The 16,562-nt window shown below is 41.1% G+C and overlaps 1 pseudogene across 1 annotated transcript in view; it reads left to right on the top strand.

Annotated features, from left to right (window-relative positions):
• The window catches only part of LOC143710403 (complement C3-like), a 217,752-nt pseudogene that overhangs the window by 15,744 nt on the left and 185,446 nt on the right, over positions 1 to 16,562 (top strand). Inside the window, exons 24-28 of the transcript XR_013194544.1 lie at positions 13,161 to 13,364; positions 13,484 to 13,559; positions 13,703 to 13,862; positions 15,301 to 15,396; positions 15,572 to 15,728. The product of XR_013194544.1 is annotated as a complement C3-like (transcript). The remainder of the gene's footprint in view (positions 1 to 13,160; positions 13,365 to 13,483; positions 13,560 to 13,702; positions 13,863 to 15,300; positions 15,397 to 15,571; positions 15,729 to 16,562) is intronic.

Here is a 16,562-nt window from a genome sequence, read left to right on the forward strand (position 1 = left end):
TTTTCCTTTCAACATTTAGCAGGCTGATCTGGCGGAACTGGTTGATGTTTAAGGAGTTCTTCTCCTCAGGAATAAGAATCCCTCCTGCCCTTCACCATACCTTTCTAGGGATGGGAATCGAGAACCGGTTCTTCTTCAGAACCGGTGCCCAGTGAACCAATTCCTTGGAAACGTTATTATGCCTGCTTAACGATACCGCTTATCGGTTCCGCTCGTTGCAAATGTGTCATGACCTCACACAGGCGCTGCCTTGTTTTGGTTCAGAATGCAGCAAACATCGAGGCAGAAGCACTCTAAAGTTTGGTTATATTTTACGCGAAAGAACGACAATGAGGCGCCGTCTAGGGCTTAAATCAAACTTCATTCACGCACAGTCGCTTACATGTATGTTTGACTACTTAGTATACGTGTATGCAAGTGTTTCATATATGTACACAGCTGAATGCTCAAACAAATACATATGAAATGCACAACGACACACCTAAAGTCGCTCACGCTCATACACGCAAACTCTACACACACGAGATGGCGGAACTCTCCAGGCACATACTCATAAGACGCGAGCACACACACTAACACACACTCAAACTCGCGCAGACGGGCACATACTCAATGAGAGTATGACGGCGCCTCATAACAATACGGTCACTTGCAACACTTGTAAAATTTCCATTTCGTCAAAGGGGGGAACTACCTCCAATATGCAGAAACATTTGGCCACACACACAGCATGAACAGACTTTAGTCCCATGAAACTTAAACTGGAATGTCACTGTTTCTGTCACTGCGACTTCACGAACAGGTGAACACGCAAACGCGCACGCACGCACGCACGCACACATCACTTTTGAAGTAAAATTGAAAATTGAGGATGCAGTGCATGTAATGCATGAGATATCGAATTGAACTGAATTGATGACATGATAATCGTAATCGAACCGAACCATGAGACCAGTGTAGGTTCACACCCCTAATACTCTGTGCGGTGTCAGCTAGTTAATAATAATTAACAAACAAATAAGTTAAGTTATGATTTCCATTACACGAGAGTAGATGTTAAAACTTCATGCTGATTTGTACTCGGCTTTCGCCAAGATAAGCAACACTTAACTTAAGTTATAAGTTCAATAAGTTAATACAAACAAACAAATTTGTACTTATTCCCTCACCCAATGAGAATCGATAAGAGAATCAATATGGAATCGAATCGATAAATTCTTATCAATTCCCATCCCTATACCTTTCATATGATGACCTTTTTCCATGCCACCTTCATTTGGTGCTAGAGGTACTTCAGAAGGCCAGGAGTATTTTTATAAACCCTATATGGAATGCTGTTGGGTCTGGGCTCTGATGCTGATCTTGCCCGCTTTACCGTGCTTTCAAATTCGCTCCATGTAGGGAGCTTTGTATCCATCTGGTGCACTGGTGATTGGATTGGTGGCATGTCGGTTGGGATGGTAGCAGGCACATGCCTCTGATTATCTGAATAGGTGTTTTTCAAATGTTCCTCCAGTTCCCTCATTGGTCTTCTCCTTTACGAAGAGGCTTTTGGCAAACATTTATGGGTCTTTGTAAAAAGCAGCCCTCGTCCGCTCTTCCTTCTTAAGCTGCTTCCTCAAGCACTCTGCTCTCCTCAACGTTGCCCTGTGCTGGCACGGTTATAATATGTTATAACCGTAATTAAATTAAACTATACCTGTTCTATCCTCATGCAGCATATGTTCTCTGGCTCTGACGGCATCTTCCAACAGTTCCCACACGAGCGATTTACAGATTATCATGATAGAATATGCTAATCAATGACTTGAATTTATTTAGCTCATGTGCAGTTAACCATCTTCATCAACAAACCATTCAGAAAACTTCCTGCTGCATTCTACATGTTGTCATTTCTTCTTGAAACTCCATCATTATCCAACTCCTGTTTTTGAACATAAAAGAGCAGCTGAGTCGGTAGCTACTTTCAAGAAACTGCTGAAGACACCTCTTTTTTGGCAACACTTGGTCCAGTAATACTAACACTTTCACTTCCATTCTATTTATATATATATATATATATATATATATATATATATATATATATATATATATATATGTATATCTATATGTATATGTATATATATATATATATATATTAGGGGTGGAGCCGAACCCGAATACGGTATTCGGAAAGGCACAAATAACGTGTTTTTTACGAATACTTATTTCGAACAAATACTTTAGAAAATATTTGTATTCGGGAACAAGAAAAACTTTATATCAAAAAGCTGCGTTTCCTCACGAGACCGCAGTGCGCGAGTGAGTGAGTGACGTTCAGGAAGAGGTGACTGACACAGGCTGCTCCACACAGCAACAGAGAGGGCTCGGCTGAGCGAAAAAACACTTAACTGCATTACTATTTTTGTTGAATAGATTTTTGTACCTTAACTGGGTTCCGGAGGCAGTTTATAACTTTCGGGAAGTGGAGTTTGATCGGGAGATTATTTCATTACGCTGCATTATTGACGTCTGCAGCCGGGTGCTCTCATGTTCGCTCTGTTTACGTAGCTCTGTTAGCTCCGTAATTATTTGTTTTTATTACATGGCTTGGTTGAATTCTAATGTAGAATGCGGTCTGTTATTTCCATGGTTATTTCTTAATAACAGACCGCTGCTAAGTATAACACACCGTTGCCACGAAAAACAGAGCGTTGCCATGGATTCTAAACGTAGAGACGGAACGGACTATTTTTTTTAGCGGAAGCAATACAATCGTTTTTAAATCAATAAACTATTTTTTAAATCAATATTTTGAGTCAAATTATTGATTTATTTGGTAGGTAGCCATGTAGTAAGCGGGATAATGTATAGCGAGGTGGTTGTTATAGCGAATACAAACCCTTCAGGCTGAATCAAGACCCCTCCGCTTCGCGTCAGGCTCATAATCAACCGCCTCGCTATACATTATCCCTTACTTATTCTGTCTGTTCAGCGTCCTCCAACAAGGACGGGGGGTGGTGGGATTCATAATGTTCACAATGGTATTTTATTAGTTGTTGGTTTAACCATGGATGAGGTAATGGCTGTTATGTTATTTTCTTTTCAATGACGTTCCTTGGTACATGTTCATTGCTGGATTTATATAATTAAAGAATACTTACACTATAACGTAAATTAGAAGTGTAACGCAAAAAAACTAGATTTTTACGCCTATTTTGGATTTTACTCGAATACAAATACAAATACTTTTCCCCCCTCAACAAATACAAATACAGATACAAATACCGGCTGCTTTGCACACCCCTAATATATATGTATATATATGTATATGTGTGTGTATGTATATATATATATATATATATATATATATATATATATATATGTATATATATATGTATATGTGTGTGTGTGTGTATGTATATATATATATATATATATACACACACACACATATACATACATTATATAATATATATATATATATATATATATATATATATAGTAGAATGGTAGATCTATGCTGCCTTCAAAAATCCATCAGATGAAGGTTTATCAGGAGACAGGAAGGGAAGCTAGCATTGGATTCTGGCATGTCTTGATCAATGTTCCCTCTAATTTTTTTTCTTGCTGAGCAAAACTTTTTTCTTTTGGGCAGACATATTTCGCCACCTGAGCAAAAATATTCTTTATACCTGACCTGTAAAGCATACGTAGAAACACAATGGTTTCAACATTCAGTTGTAACTTTTAACTTGAATGTGGCATTTCTAGTTTTTGTCTAGTATTTTTTCTAGTATTTGACCCTTGATGTAACTTATTGGTATTAAATCATATTTTTGAAAAACAAGCAGTTAATTAAGAAGTCACTAAATGAAGCACATTTTAGGTTACCTGATATTTTCTTCACAGTGCTGTTAACTGTACAGTCTTTACCAAGAAATCCTATGAAAAATTATTTACAAAATCTTCTGCAGGACAGTTCAATTCTTTACAATAATTGTCACGACAAGCACACACAAGGAATTCAGTGATCCAATAGCGGTCTTTATTTAAAGGGTAATCCGTACTCACAACAGTCCAGGCAAAGGTCAAAATCCAGAAAAGGCAATCCAATAACAAGAAGATATACACGAGAAACCGACTCGAACAGTAAACGGAAGTGTGGGGACAATAACAAGGACTCCGTGACACATACTGAAACAGACAGGGTTATATACACAGGGAATCGACAATGATATTGGGGAATTGGCTGAGTGCAATGATCAGTGATAAGGAACAGCTGTGTGCAATGATGAGACAAAGGATCGTGGGAAATGTAGTTCATAAGTTAAGGACACCGTGGGAAAGGAGGACATCTAGTGGACATCAGGGGAACACAAACCCAACACTGTGACATAACCCCCCCTCTACGGAGCGGCTACCAGACGCTCCATGACAACAACAAAAAACACAGAGAACACAACACAATACAATACAAGAGGTTCAGGAGGGAGGTGGAACGGTGGAGGATCAGGGGGAGGGAAGGTGGGCCAGGTCCATGAAGGGAGACAGGAACAAGGGGTGAGGGTTTAACGGGGACCAGGGCAAAACAAAAAATCTATCGGGCATCCAGGGGGAAACACAAAGTCTATCGGGAGGCCAGGGCGAAACACACAGTTCATCGGGAGGCCAGGGCGAGACGCAAAGTCCATCGGGCGGCCAGGGCGAAGAAGACCTCTCGGGCGGCCAGGGCGATGACGACCCCTCGGGCGGCCAGGGCGGCGAAGACCACTCGGGCGGCCAGGGCGGCAAAGACCCCTCGGGCGGCCAGGGCGGCGAAGACCCCTCGGGCGGCCAGGGCGGCGAAGACCCCTCGGGCGGCCAGGGCGGAGCAGACACCGGCTCAGGAACAGCAGACACCGGCTCAGGAACAGCAGACACCGGCTCAGGAACAGCAGACACCGGCTCAGGAACAGCAGACACCTGCTCAGGAATAGCCACAAGAACTGTAATAGTCACAAAAACAGACACAAACACAGAAACAAACACTGGCTCTGGCTCTGGAACAGGCACTGGCTCTGGAACAGGCACTGGCTCTGGAACAGGCACTGGCTCTGGAACAGGCACTGGCTCTGGAACAGGCACTGGCTCTGGAACAGGCACTGGCTCTGGAACAGGCACTGGCTCAGCCTCCGGCTCTGGAACAGGAATTGGCTCAGCCTCCGGCTCTGGAACAGGAATTGGCTCAGCCTCCGGCTCTGGAACAGGAATTGGCTCAGCCTCCGGCTCTGGAACAGGAATTGGCTCAGCCTCCGGCTCTGGAACAGGAATTGGCTCAGCCTCCGGCTCTGGAACAGGCATAGGCTCTGGAACAGGCATTGGCTCTTCCTCCGGCTCTGGAACAGGCATAGGCTCTGGAACAGGCATTGGCTCTGGAACAGGCTCTGGAACGGGCAATGGCTCTGCCTCCGGCTCTGGAACAGCAGACACTAGCTCCGGCTCTGGAACAGCAGACATGGGCATGTCCAGGATCCGAACCAGACGCTCCAGATAGTCCAGATCCAAGAAGGCAGACGGCACTGGCTCTGCCTCCGGCTCTGGAACGGATACTGGCTCTGCCTCCGGCTCTGGAACAGGCATTGGCTCTGCCTCCGGCTCTGGAACCGGCAATGGCTCTGCCTCCGGCTCTGGAACCGGCAATGGTTCTGCCTCCGGCTCTGGAACCGGCAATGGTTCTGCCTCCGGCTCTGGAACGGGCACTGGCTCTGCCTCCGGCTCTGGAACGGCCATTGGCTCTGCCTCCGGCTCCGGCTCTGGAACAGCAGACACTGGTTCCGGCTCTGGAACAGCAGACACGGGCATGTCCAGGATCCGAGCCAGACGCTCCAGATAGTCCAGGTCCAGGAAGGCGGACGGAACGTGAACAGTCTCTCGCTGGGCAGACGTGACATGAACAGTCTCTCGCTGGGCAGACGTGACGTGAACAGTCTCTCACTGGGCAGACGTTACGTGAACAGTCTCTCGCTGGGCAGACGTGACGTGAACAGTCTCTCGCTGGGCAGACGTGACGTGAACAGTCTCTCGCTGGGCAGACGTGACGTGAACAGTCTCTCGCTGGGCAGACGTGACGTGAACAGTCTCTCGCTGGGCAGACGTGACGTGAACAGTCTCTCGCTGGGCAGACGTGACGTGAACAGTCTCTCGCTGGGCAGACGTGACGTGAACAGTCTCTCGCTGGGCAGACGTGACGTGAACAGTCTCTCGCTGGGCAGACGTGACGTGAACAGTCTCTCGCTGGGCAGACGTGACGTGAACAGTCTCTCGCTGGGCAGACGGAACGTGAACAGTCTCTCGCTGGGCAGACGGAACGTGAACAGTCTCTCGCTGGGCAGACGTGACGTGAACAGTCTCTCGCTGGGCAGACGGAACGTGAACAGTCTCTCGCTGGGCAGACGGAACGTGAACAGTCTCTCGCTGGGCAGACGGAACGTGAACAGTCTCTGACTGGGCAGACGGAACGTGAACATTCTCTGACTGGGCAGACGGGACGTGAACAGTCTCTGACTGGGTAGACGGGACGTGAACAGTCTCTGACTGGGCAGACGGGACGTGAACAGGCTCTCGACCACCTCCTCCACTGCGACCTCCACGGGTCCCGCGAAACTTGACTAATCGGGTCCCCTTAAAAAACTCCCTTCTCTCCCGCTCGGTGGCTGGGGAAGAGATATTGAGAAACATACCGCTGGATCTTGTGACGACGGAGTCCTTCTGTCACGACAAGCACACACAAGGAATTCAGTGATCCAATAGCGGTCTTTATTTAAAGGGTAATCCGTACTCACAACAGTCCAGGCAAAGGTCAAAATCCAGAAAAGGCAATCCAATAACAAGAAGACATACACAAGGAACCGACTCGAACAGTAAACGGAAGTGTGGGGACAATAACAAGGACTCCGTGACACATACTGAAACAGACAGGGTTATATACACAGGGAATCGACAATGATAATGGGGAATTGGCTGAGTGCAATGATCAGTGATAAGGAACAGCTGAGTGCAATGATGAGACAAAGGATCGTGGGAAATGTAGTTAATAAGTGAAGGACACCGTAGGAAAGGAGGACATCTAGTGGACATCAGGGGAACACAAACCCAACACTGTGACAATAATAGAATATAGTATGAAAGAAAAGTAAGCTGTTACACTGAGATGGTTTGGGAAAAACATCAAGTGTTTTTGTACAGTCAATTAATTGTGTACAGGAAGCATTAAACTATCAAAGTTAAATGATTGTTTATTTCTTATGAATTTCCTATTTTTTCGTTAGCAGGGGGTTTCAACGTTTTTAATGGCAATGAGCCCGTGAGATTCTTTATTTAGGCTTATAATATAATAAAATATAGGCCTAATATAATATAATATTAAAAAAACGAATTGAAGTATTTGAAGTGATATAATATATCAGTTTAAATGCTTCAATTTGTTTACATATTATATTATTATAATATATAACAAACTGAAGCATTTAAATAGATCGAATAGCTAAATATTTTCAAGAAAAGTGAATATGTGAACTCTTTTATAGTAATCTACCCCCCCCCCCCCCCCCCCCCCACTGGCACAAACAAACAAAGAAAATCCAAACAGGGAAGACAATAATCCAAACTATGAACAACATAATCCAACGGGGACTGGAGACGCAAAAGTCGGCAGAAGAGAAAAGCTAAAGGTAGGCTGTAAACAAACTACACCATGGTCCCACAAATTCAACGTCACATCACTAAGCATCCGACAACTCTTTCAGTTTTTATCTAAAAACATTTTGGAGTTTGAATAGTTTGTAGAATTGCGATTTATATAAGCATAACAAGGCAGTAAAAGCAGTCTGAGTTTATCTGTTCGCCGTGATGACATTTAGGGTGCTTCTCAATATCCCTCCTCGCTCCTCCGTCCTCCATCCTATGACCCAGAAACCTATCAAGCTCAGCCATCTTGAAGGACATCTCAATTCTCTAACTGCACCATGAGGAGTGAGGAGGCTTCCAGAGGAGCCATGAGCAAGTATACACAGGTGTATCCTATGCGGAAGTGTTTTATCGACTAAACGTGAGGCACATATCAATTCTCCTCCCCCTTCACATCGATCACAATCATTTTAATTTATACTTTACCTTTTAAAATTTATGTAAACCACACATCACACATATTTCAACAGGGTATCTTGCTTTATTATTATTTATTATGAATTTCTTAAATAAACAAACTTCAACAACATAAGGGCAGATCCTTTTAGAGCAGCTGATGATGCTGTGAACTGACACTCGAGTGCTAAAGTATGTATAAAAAAAAGCTTTCCATCGATTCCTCCGTCCTCCTTTTTTTCCCCTTGCAGCCTTCCCTTGTATCCTACAGGGGGTGGAGCTGAGACACGAGGAAAGGAAACAAAGATGCACAAATAAGAATTTAGAAGCACCCTTAATCTCCCCGAAAGCCTCTGTAGTCCCATTTGTTTCTCGAAAAGACAGACTTCCGTATATGGATACACCTGTGCATCCTCGCTCATAACTCCTCTGGAAGCCTCCTCACTCCTCGATCCTCGAGGTGCAGTTAGAGAATTGAGATGTCCTTCAAGATGGCTGAGCTTGTTTGGTTTCCGGTTCATAGGATGGAGGACAGTGGAGCAAGGAAACCAGGAGGGATATTGTGAAGCATCCCAAGTAAAACAGGAACTGAACACAGGAAGTGAGCACAAGAAACAATGGAAAAAGAAAATGCACTTCAAAATAAAAGTCAAAAACCAAGAAACACAAAAGCAGTGAACATGTTACAATTAGAATTATCTGAGACGTTGTTCTGTAGTGGAGGGGACCAGGGGAGCACAAGTTTACAACTTTATCTCAAAGACACATGCTGCTGTCCTTAGCGCCCAAACTCCATTCCTTCCATAACTCTCCTCTGAACTTTTTCTGGGGCATCTGATCTCTCACAATAGCTCTACTGAAAATCCTTAGATCCTTCATTATTTTATTTTTTTTTGCAGTTTTAAATCATGGCTTATATATATATATATATATATATATATATATATATATATATATATTATTATTAAAAAAAATTCTGTACTTGGAAATGAGTCAAATTAAGTTATATTTCGATTAGTTTACTGACGTCAGTTTTGATGTATGGAAAACCTACAAATATGACAGTTGTAGCGAATTAGCTCTATGAAATATTAATAACCAATCATAACTTGTTATAATTGATTATGAATATTTGTGTCAGTTAATCGGATTAACTTGATGTAGCTACATTAACATTACAACCAATTACTCAGTTCACCCTGTGAACCCTCAATATTGGTAATTAATTAATAGAAATGTACATTTCCGGGGCATGGAAAAATGTCTTTCTTAATATGTACTACTAAGAGCAAGTACTCAAGATCGATATGATTAGGGACTCCAGATATGAGCTTGAAACACAGACAGCTTTACGTGTGACATGAACAAGACTTTATTAACTAAACTAAACATTTAAACTACTCTAACAAGCACATACATACATGCATACAGTTTCCCAAGGGAAAGAGAGCTGAAGAAGAATACAGGAAAGCAAGAAGTTATAGCATTGTTTGAAATTCAGCAGATCAACAGTCCTTGAGCAAACCATCATTTTAGTTCTAACACACCCTTCTTTAAAAGGTGTAAGGATACTTAATGCATCAAATAATGAGACTAGGTTTGATACTTGCATGTCTCGCCCATTTGAATTAAACTGTCCTGATGCAATTTGTTGAGGCTCCAGTTGATCTTTGCTGATGTTGTTTTGATGGGAGAGAACCAAGTCAGAGGATCTTTGGTGAATGGAAAGACAAGGCCGCAGCCTGGCACAAGTTTGGGGTCCTTAGAAAACTTCTAGTTTAGCATCATCTTCACATCAGGACTTCCCAGGAAGGACCAAGAGAGTAAGAGAGAGCTAAGAGAAGCTAAGAGAGAGGCTGATCTTGATCAGTAATTTATAAAGCGTTTAATAAAGCCATTATAAATTAACAAATGGGTAACGAAGATTGGAGTTCATAGAGACCAAACATGCCACACATGATTTTGGTTAACAATAGTATGCAATGTCTGAAACATTAACCCATTAGTTTACAAGAAAAAAACTACATAAAAGGAAAATCATGAGATGGGAAAATTAGATACATGTTTATACATTTCTCAAGTTGTTATATATATATATATATATATGTGTTGGATTAACGGGGTTTACTTCTCCTTCTCAGTAAGAATTAAGTGAGTGTCACATCTCTCAGGAATTCCCTTTTTGGGGTCGTAAAAATTCTTATGTTACAGGACACTGTGAGTGTCTGAGTTCTGCCAGTGGTGATAGATTCATTGTGATGTTAGTTTGGGGGGACGTTACACAGATCTTTGTTGGGAGAGTGAGTTTGCCGGACTAAATATAATGAATAATTTGTGTGTTTGTGATTGGTCCAGACGCTACACAGTATTTTAAGTGTTATTTTTAAAATACTGTGTATTTTCCCAGACAGGAAAATAGATCACAGATATAATATTTTATTATGGATCACACTAGAATATCCTGATCCACCATTTACAGGGGATGTTAAAGTATGAAAAGATTACTGACTATTTGAGCTGTCAGTTAAAAACGTACCAATCACAACATCCCAAATAGCAACATTGTGACATCCCAGATCCGGCCCACATCTGGCACATGTGGAAAGATGATCTGGCCCACATGCAGCGTGGAATGACAGCCCTTGGGCGGCTCACTCCTGTTTGCCACACAGCAAAATCCCCAGTGTTAAATGAACACTCCTGGTGTACATATAGGTCCAACTACAGGGTGTTAAAAATGAACACTGAAGCAGTGTTGAAGTTAATGAGATAATTAAGTGATTAATTAAGTGATGATTGGCCGTTAGTGGTGACACCTAATGTTAATAAGAATTATTGAAGGAAAGAGAAACAGAAAAAAAGAGAAACACGAACAACTGACTTCGAGCCATTACAAATTATTGCACTTATAGACGGAAATGTTTATGGAATTTTTCGTTTCAAGTCACCATTATGGTGGTCAGCGTTTGCTTTAGTTGAGCTCTTGACCCTTTTACTCTGTCTACTCAAACATTGTAATTATTAAGCACATTTGTTACTGCAAGAAAGAACCTGCTCACAATATGTTATGTGATGACGTTATCATCATGTAGTGACTTGGTTCACATTCAGAGTCTAAATATTCAACTATATGCCTGATGTCTTATTTTAGCATTGGTGATTTTAGCATTGGTGATTGTAGCCCTAAGATTCTATAGTTTGAGATCCAACAGCAATATGAACATTTTTGAAAATACTTTGAGCATAGAAATTATTGTGTTTGGACACACAGACATCAAGAAACAGCATATGAATCTCAACAATGGTGACAATAAACAAACTAGTGACAAACAGATCAACTCTGAACATCACAAAACAAGCTACCAAAGTCCTAACAAATCAATAGCAAAATAAAAGCAAACAGGAAAAAAACAATGAAAATTAAAGGACAATTCAGCTGCATAATTTATTCATGCTGTAATGCATGATGTGAGCCATGGATGCGTTTTGATTGGTGGCTCCCATCATGCTCTGCAACATGAAGCATTTGTGTGATTGTCACCATTGTTGAGATTCATATGTAGATTCTTCATGACTGTGTGTGATTTTAAAATCTTCAGATTATTAAAACACTGCTGTAATTAGCTACTGTAATGAATATGAATAATACATTTGTATAATCAGTTTATAATGCTGGTTCACTGCATCATGCCACTACAGGATTGTATTTGATCTTAACATTACCATCATGACCTGGGCTTCATTTCCCAAAAGCATCTTAACTAACTTAATAAATGGTCTGAACCATCAACTTAGGCTTGCGATACTTTTGGAAAAAGCAGCCCAGATCATAGTTTCTATTGCCACATCAAATGTGCTTTATGAACACCGAGTTGGAGTGGCCAGAAAACAACTAATATAAAATAGTGAAGGGTCAAGAGCCCAACTAAAGCAAACACTGATCACCATAATGGTGACATGCATTGCAACATTCCAAAAAACATCACCATCTAAACTTCTGTAAATCGAAATACAACTGTGTGTAGATGTATGACAGAAATAGTCAAACTGGTGTACAAATAATAAGTGCAATAATGTGTAATGGCTCACAGTCAGTACTTCTTGTGTTTCTCTTTTTTTCTGTTCGTGGTGTTTCTCTTTCCTTCAATGATTCTTCTTATTAACATTAGGTGTCACCACTAATGGCCAATCATCACTTAATTATCTTATTAACTTCAACACCGCTTCATTGTTCATTTTTAACACCCTGTAGTTGGACCTATATGTACAACAGGAGTGTTAATTTTAACACTGGGGATTTTGCTGTTCAGATCTGAACCACAAGCAGGCCATAGCAACGCCGAACATCACTGAAAAGCTAATAAATGTCACAGCAAAAAACAAAAGAAAATATTTAGAATAATAAAAAAAAGAGATTCGAGAATAATTGAGATTCATGTGCTGATTGTTCATGTGTGTGTGTGTCGTCGTAGATTAATTTTTAGTGTTCATGTTTGTTAAATCTTCTTACTGATTGTTATAATATTGCTGAGTTCAAATGAAACACAATAGTTAATGTTCAATAAAAAATTTTGTAGACGTCTGACAGAAATAAAGTCAGTCTGGTTAGTAATAAGTGAAGCTGGAAATGCTGTTTGTGGAATTGTTTAATCCTCCTCGGCTGAGATCTTCAGGGATTTAATATATTTTCTCTTGTGTCTGAAGTCAGTTGTAGTTGTGTTTCTGCTCATCTCTTTTTCTGTTCTCTTCTTTCCTTCAGTGATTCTGCTTGTTAACAGGCTTATTAAGGCTGAGATGACTCCATATTTAATATACACAGATTTTATGGCTCAGATAAGGTCCAGTTCTGGTATATTTCTTTGCTCTTGGCTGACATGTGGCTTTGTTATGGCCTGCTTGTGGCTCAGATCTGGCAAACAGGAACGGTCCACCCAAGGGCCGTCATTGCAATGTTGCTATGTGGAATAGTGTTGAAAGTATTGCATAAATTATAGCTCATCGTAAAGATAGTTTAAGAGCTTAATTCTCAGCCTCCATTTCTTCTTTCCTCCTTCCAGGTGAAGGGATCGCCCAGACAGTTGAGCGGGCCATCAGTGGAGACTTCATGGGTAGCCTTATTAAACAGCCCGGTGGATGTGCAGAGCAAAACATGGCCAGTATGACTCTACCTGTCACTGCCACTCATTATCTGGACAGCACCAATCAGTGGGACGCTGTTGGCATGGACCGCCGTAGTGAAGCCATTAACCATATCCGCACAGGTCAGCAGGATACAACAGATACACAGAATCTGACTAGGATTTGAAAAGAAAAAAAGGAATAAAAAACAAAGCAAATAATAAACATAAATATTATTTATTTATTTACTTTTTGTATTAAGGTTATCAAAATCAGCTGAGTCATCGTACATCAGATGGATCCTACAAAGCCTATTTATCCTCGCTGAGCAGCACATGGTATTTTCATTTCAATCAATCAATTTTATTTGTTTTATTTTCATGCCCACTTTCTCCTGTCATGTTATTGTTTAATAACATTTAGATTAATAGTAGCAAATTATTACTTGTTATTTATTAGCTTATATTTCTGTTTGTTAAAGGCTGACAGCATATGTGGCTAAAGTCTTCGCCATGGCCAATAACTTAGTTGTTATAGAGGACAATGTGATCTGCAGCGCCCTCAAGTGGCTTGTTCTCCACAAACAACAGCCAGACGGCTCCTTCAGAGAGGATTCACCTGTATCTTCGCCTGTGTTGGCAGTAAGTTAAATGTGGCTATGACTGACTGTATTTGAACTCATCTGTGGAGGAGAAATTGCAGTGACCTACAATTAATGTGTAAGCTTGCTGAAGAGCAGAAGCTAAGGCCCTGTCCCAATACCCACACTTCTGCCCTTGTGCCCCTCAAATGCGCGTTCTCGCTAAGGGGTGCAAGACCGTAGGGTGTCCCGATTCTCTAAAGTGTTCTCCAGGGGTGATCATCAGTGCCCTTAATGCACCCTTTTCGCAAGTGCGCATCAGACCTCACTTTGCTATGGCCTATTACCCAAAATCCTTGTAGTGTCGTGACGTTTCAAACAGCTAACCAATGGGGGAGCAAAGCGGTTGCTATGGTGCTGGTCAGCAGCGGGAAAACTCCGAAGAAAATGGAAGCCGGCAAGAGGAAAAACAAATGGAGAAGAATTTTTTTTTAAGTGTCAGTGAAAATTGTTTTTTTTTTATAAGAATAGGAGCAATAAATAAGATAATACATGATGATACAATGATTTCCCTTTCTTTTGTCAGGGCTCGACGAGCAGAGTTGAACAAAACTTAAAATAACTCCTATTTAATTACACTTGGACACGCGCGGTGTTTACACGATAATTCATTGAACAGACACAAACAGATAAGCATAACTGTTTATCACGGGGATCGCAGTGGAACACTCACTGACAATCAGATAAATATATGGCCTTTATGACTAGATGAGGAACACGCTCATCGCTCTGTGAGGAGAAAATTCGTCCTTACAGGGTTATTTTAATTATGTCATGTTACAGGTATTATTAACTTTGCAGCACACACATTAGCCAAATGAACGGTAGAGAACGTTACTCTCCTGATCACAACAGAAGTACGTAGATAGTGACGTATGCAAAGCTGTCCCAATTCTGCTCTTCACAAGATTCTGGCCCTTGCGCACTTACTCCGCTAAGTGCACTTTCAGCAAGTGTCCACTTCGGCCTTAGGGCTTAGTGTGAGTATTGGGACAGGGCCTAACACTGTTATGTGCCGGCATCCCTTTATGGCTTCCGCTTACACGTCACATGTGACGTCATGACGCAACACCAATTGAGATTGGACTAGTTCCACGTGTTCGGGAAGGAAACCCAAACAGCCAATGATCATCATACATTTTAGTTATTTGAAAGCAAAACAAAACTGATATTTTGTTAATAAAATGTTTGTGTTTTATTGGGAAAATACAGTTGCATACACCCCAAATAATATCCATATGAAACTGTGAACCATAGAAAGATACATTAGTAATGTCTATTCTGTCTATATTACAATATTTTAAAGTCCTGAATGGATTCAGTTGATGGCCACTGATTAATAACCTTAGTAAAAAGTGCTAGATTTGCTGATTTATTATAAAACGCATTTTTTTGTTTTTTTTGTTTTTGATATTCTGTTTATGTGTGCTTTATTCCAGGGTGGCGTAAAGGGCAACGATGCTGATGCCTCTCTGACGGCCTTTGTTGTGATTGCCATGCAAGAGGGCAGAGATATCTGTGCTGGATCAGTTGGTGTAAGTACAGCTCTTCCACTGTTTTATTCATTAAAACATTTAATTCTAGATTAACAATTGATTTTTTTTTGGGTTTAACCTCTTCCACTGTTTTGTTTACCATAAACATTAAAAATGAACAGTTGCTTTTTCCTACTCTTCCTCTTGATTTAAACATCTCACACACACTTTATAGAGTCTGCATGAAAGTATCAGGAAGGCTGTTGTATTCTTAGAAGGTCGACTTCCACGACTGATCAATCCTTACGCTGTTGCGATTACTTCCTACGCCGTGGCCAATGCTGGAAAACTCAATAAAGACATCTTGATGAGGCGTTCCACCCAAGGAGAAGGTCAGTGACACCAACAAGTCATCAAAATGTGTTGTGCTTCATATAACATCGAACAATAAAATAAACTATAGTGGAAATTACGAAATAATTATGTAATTTTTGTGGGGTTATGATAGCTGCTTGTCCGTATCAATAACAGCAATGGTATGAAATATATACCCCATATCAACTAGCTTGTCGAGCCTTTTTCCATTTTTTTTTCCCCATCTTCGCAATATTGCTCGTATACGACCCTCACTAAATTTCAAAGGAGCTGAAACTGTTGTTCATGCTTTTATAACGTCACGCCTGGACTATTGTAACACTTTGTTTTATGACCAACGCAATAAAGCCCTTAACGCTTGCAGCTAGTTCAAAATTCAGCTGGCCGTGCCCTTACATATACTAAAAATTCAGCCCACATCACTCCTGTGCTGTTCTCTCAACTTCTGACCTTCTAGTGTGGATGGCAGGGCTTTCAGCATTTCAGCTCCTAAGCTCTGGAACAAACTACCACAAAACCTCCGTACTGTCTCTTCCCGACCTTTAAAACTGACCTCAATACTCAATTATTTATAATATGTTTTGATAATTGATTATCTGCCTCAATTTTCAGTTCCATGCTTGCTTTGGTTACTTATATATATTACTTATATGTATATTATATGATCTCTGTCTGCTCTATTTGCTTGATTATGTGTTGTATACTGATCGTATTCATGTTTTCCATCAACATTACAGCGTGCTTGGGTTCTTGAAAGGCGCTATATGAATAAAACATATTTTTATTATTATATAAGCCAAAGCATTAAGCTCGATGGTCTGGATCCCCATATGTGAGCGGATCGACAGATT

This window comes from Siphateles boraxobius, unplaced genomic scaffold, assembly GCF_051911475.1.
Source record: "Siphateles boraxobius isolate OS27281-9 unplaced genomic scaffold, OSU_SipBor_1 47, whole genome shotgun sequence".
Lineage (NCBI taxonomy): Eukaryota > Metazoa > Chordata > Actinopteri > Cypriniformes > Leuciscidae > Siphateles > Siphateles boraxobius.